Here is a 4,663-nt window from a genome sequence, read left to right as displayed (position 1 = left end):
ATATTGTCTCCCAGAAAAAAATCTGAAATATTGTTTGGCTTGTTTGACTTCATTACTGGAAATGCCTTTGTATGGGGTCAGAATGGTTTCTGCAGAAATAGTGCACCTATATTATTGTTGTTTATTATTGTATGCTTCTAGGAGCCCCAGTCAGGTTCTGTTTTTCTGCACAGTAGAATTTACAATTTACAAAGAATTTAGAATCTAAGTATCAGACAAGAGAGAACACAAAGAGACAGGTGGAGCACAAGGAAACAATGAACAATGAACAATACTGTTTAGATCTTTGGCTGATATCTGTAAGTATTGGATACTTAGTTTAAGGAATATAATTTTAAAAAAATCAAATCTAACTATCCTAAAGGGCATGTGGATGACATTCTCAAAAGGACCGGCCTGTCTGGCGTGTCTAAATCTGACAATTTGTCATTGAGAAAGTATTCCCAAGTGCCGAGTCTTCACAAGAATGTTCGTCTGTGAGATTCTTCACAATCAGGCATTCAGACTTGAAGGGACTTGTTCAAACCCTCCTGTTTCTAAAAGCACCAGCCATTCAACTTTAGTGCTGAACTGGTTCAGACTTCCTCAGCCAATCAGCATTTATTATACTGCCTAGTACATCACTGTTAGCAATCAGAAAGAGTCAAGAGCATTGCCGCAGCCACTATGAGAGGTTGGTGATGCAGGCTTTCCTGCTTTCCATCCTGTGCAGCTGTGAGGCTGTGAAGGAAACATGCTCAGTGCTATGGTTCTGCAGTATGCAGCTAGGGAGCCAGCACGTGTGCTGAATTAACTCGCTCTGTTCAGTTCTTAGGGCAGCCATTGAATGGGCAAAGAACTACTGACATTTACTTATTAACAAAGATCTACTGAAATGCTGCATAGGAAGATAATTGAGCAGACTGGACCTGTGCTAATGAAAATCAAGACTATTTTTCTCTGTGCAGGATTCACCCAGGTTCCTATCACTACCATCCCCCAATGTCTACGTGCTGGGGGCTTCCCCTCCTTTAGGAGATGTCTCTTCTCTTCTTATCCCATTGGAACCTGCGGAATAGCGTGCGTTTGCTGTAAATGGCCGGTAAGTTCAGGATTCCACACAGCAGACATTACTGTGTAAACAGATTATCCATGTCTGTCCTTTATATAGCTGCTGTTTAATGACTTTGGAGGCTGAGACACATGGCACGGGGACAAAGAGTTTTGTACTGCCCTGATTCTGGACTATCTGGGGTTTATATGTTAGAATGGCCTTACCGTTGCGTTACCCAGTCTGCAGATGGCCTGTCCACAGCCTGAAGCAGCCAAGGATCTCCAGAGTACTCAGTGCTACAGATATTACCCCTCATAGACCCCATAATATCCAGCACCACCAAAGGACAGTGCTAGCAAGAAGGTCAGAATTGGGGCAATTATATAAGTCATGTACTGTTCTGGTATTGCAGATTCTTTTCTCCAACCTCTTTTAAAGTCCCTATATTTTACCAGAGTGGCATCATAGAAAACAGGGTCTCTGGCCTGACTTATCCCCATGTCTACATTGTTGCTTCATTTTAGAATATAGAAAATAACAGGGAAGGACAAGGTAAAGTCCCCATGATAGGGCATGGGGGATGTGTCTCCTTTGTATCATTGTTCACCACCTTTGAGACCAAAATGCTGCTCTTTATGACTTTAACAATTAGCTTACAAAAAAGAACTATGTACATGTTTTGAGCTATGTTTCAGTGTCTGTGTGTAGGGTCTGTCATACACCTGAATAAATTTATTGAATCTATCTCAGAAAAGCTAGAATAACTACCCCATGTTGACTTCTGCTTGGTGCTCATACTTTTAAACCTTTCAGGATTTTTATATGTCACTCTCCCAGTCAGGGATGGAGGAATCCTATTTTCAACAAATAACTGAGGATAGATTCCGCTATGGAATTTTCTTGCCAGCACGCACCATAATGACAGCTGCCCGTCTGATTCCATTATAACCCCTTCTTCTCACTTCCTTGTCCATTTCTAGAAAGGTCTCCTTTGTGGATATCATTTCTGGATTTGGAAGGGCTGCTGTCATCAGAGTGAGGGGAGCTAGTAGTACCTGTTGTAAGTCTCTTTAGCAAGAAATAGAGCAGGGAAGAGCAGGAGGACTGATATTTACAAAGAGAAATGGCTTAAAAATGAAGCCAGAATAACACAGTGTGACAAATTAGAAATTAACAAAATGATGAACATGTGAGAATTGCAGATCCAGCAGATGCAGTGCAGCATTCCCGCACCTCTGCTACAGAACATTTGGGTCCAGATCCTGTAAACGTGAGGTGCTTTGTCGAGAATGAAGTTGCTCCTGTGTGTGTTTGTGGGATGGTGGGGGCCTTCAAACACATGGTGTGATGGCTGCCAGGCTTACTTGGCTAGCACTCTGTGGTTTGAACCAAAATGCTCATGTTTCTTCAGCTTGAAGAAAAAAGCCAGCTTCTAGCTGAGTGGTGGGCAATCTGAGGCCCACGCCACGTCCCGCAGCTCCCATTGGCTGGGAACAGTGAACCACAACCACTCGTAGCTTCAGGCAGCCTTGCCTGTGGACGGTCAATGTAAAAAGGTATCTCACGCCCTGCCAGCGGATTATCCTGATGGGCCATCTGCAGCCCACAGGCCACAGGTTGCCCACCACTGCTCTAGCTGGAGGCTGTAACAGACTCACAGCCTCCAGAGAGGGGGATGCATAATACACTCTGACTGATGGGACACACATTTCTATTATCAGATGTGCTCACTCTTCAATGGAATTCCATAAGCACCAGGGCACTTAAAGGACTGATATTACTTTCACTCCTTAAGGTAACTCAGTACATACCTGGAGCCTTCACATTTCTCCTTTTAGAATTGCAGAGCAATTACAAACTTTGGTGACTCCAATACTAGCGTTGTTCAGAATCTCTTTTTTTACTAATTTAAACACGAAGATTCCAAGCTCATTCTCTCCCTGTTCTTCTTGCTACCTGTTGGGTCTCTCCTTAAACCAGTGGTCCCCAACCTTTTTCATCTGCCGGGCACCAGACGATGAGCCACGGAGGACCATGGCGGCGGATGAGCATCCGCCGAAATGCCGCCAAGCGGCATCATTCCGAGGCGTCGCCGCCAAAATGCCACCGAATTTCAGTGGCATTTCGGCGGATGCTTGTCTGCTGGCCAGTACGTGGGCGCACTTAGATGCCCCGGTGGGTGCCATGGCGCCCACGGGCACCGTGTTGGGAGGAGTAAGAGACTTTCCCAGACAGTGTGGGTTTGTCTACAGCTAAACAGCTACTGTGGCACAGCAGCGCTGCTGCTGCTGTGCCAAAGTGCTTCAGTGAAGAGGCTGCATATAGCGGCAGGAGGCAGTCTCACATCGGTGTAGGCACTCCATCCTCCCAAGAGGCGGCAGCTAGGTCAACCTAGTGCTGTCTGCATCATTGGTGAGGTTGGTTTACATGTGAAAATCAGGGGTGTCGATTTTTCACACTCCTGAGTGACATAGTTGTGTTGACATAATCTCCAAGTATGGACCAAGACTCGTATACCAGGGAGGCAGCTTGTTCTGAAGTTAGCCATATTTACTTCAGAAGCCAGTTCACATGTTTAGACATAACCAACTATCTTCATTAAAACTCTGTAGCAGCATGTTGCAGCAGGGAAAATTAACCCCCTGCTCTGGAGCTAACCAGGGATATCTGCACTCACCATTCAGTGATCGGGAAATTCCTGCTCCGCTTTCGATTTGAAACACAATGCCATATTTTCCTTGTTTTAATGGATATAAACATATAATGTGAGAGTTTCTTCCTTTTTTGTAGTTCTCGGAGTAAGTGATGGCAGCAGAGAATGTCAATGCAGGATCTCTGGGAATCTGGCAGACAACACCGTACACTTCTAAAATCCTTGGATGCTTTTAATCTGGGCTGTAAACAATCTCACAAGCTGGAAAAAATCCACAAGGGAGCCCTTGTGTCACCCCTAATAGCTTATTCTTCTCCTTTTAATAAAAGTAACTGGTTGTGGTGATGAATTGCAAATGGGCGTATGAGTGTTTTCACTGGCGCGCGGGGGCTGTTTTACTATTTCTTTTCCATAAAAATCCCTTTTTTCTATTATTTTATTTTAAATATATTTAATTTATGCTCCAATACATTTATTAGTCTATAAGGTGCCACAGGACTCTTTGTTGCTTTTTACAGATCCAGACTAACACGGATACCCCTCTGATACACGTATAACATTAGCAAAGAGTCCTGTGGCACCTTATAGACTAACAGACGTACTGGAGCTTGAGCTTTTGTGGGTGAATACCCACTTCGTCGGATGCACCCACGAAAGCTCATGCTCCAATACGTCTGTTAGTCTATAAGGTGCCACAGGACTCTTTGCTGCTTTTACAGATCCAGCCTAACACGGCTACCCCTCTGATGTATAACATTGATACTTTTAATGATGATCTTTTATTTCCTAGTAATAAAATGAATATGGTAATTATAGGTGAGCTGATGGAGTTTGCTTCTGAAATAGGTGAGAGCAAGTAAGCCTTTACAAAATACATACCCCTCAGGAACCTGAATATTATGTGCATTTTGAAAAATGTGATTTTGTCAAGGGAGGGAAAAACCAATTTAATTTAAATACCAAGCGTATGGTTCTCT

The 4,663-nt window shown here is 43.8% G+C and overlaps 1 long non-coding RNA gene across 1 annotated transcript; it reads left to right on the top strand.

The window, feature by feature from the left end:
- Positions 1-239: 239 nt before the first annotated feature.
- On the top strand, positions 240-3,981 carry LOC123366227. Its single transcript, XR_006577972.1, has 3 exons — positions 240-299; positions 948-1,081; positions 3,824-3,981. It is a non-coding gene; the product is annotated as an uncharacterized LOC123366227 (long non-coding RNA).
- Positions 3,982-4,663: the final 682 nt, after the last annotated feature.

Source organism: Mauremys mutica, chromosome 3 (assembly GCF_020497125.1).
Source record: "Mauremys mutica isolate MM-2020 ecotype Southern chromosome 3, ASM2049712v1, whole genome shotgun sequence".
In the NCBI taxonomy this organism is placed as follows: domain Eukaryota; kingdom Metazoa; phylum Chordata; order Testudines; family Geoemydidae; genus Mauremys; species Mauremys mutica.
This window is presented reverse-complemented; position numbering and strand designations above follow the sequence as displayed.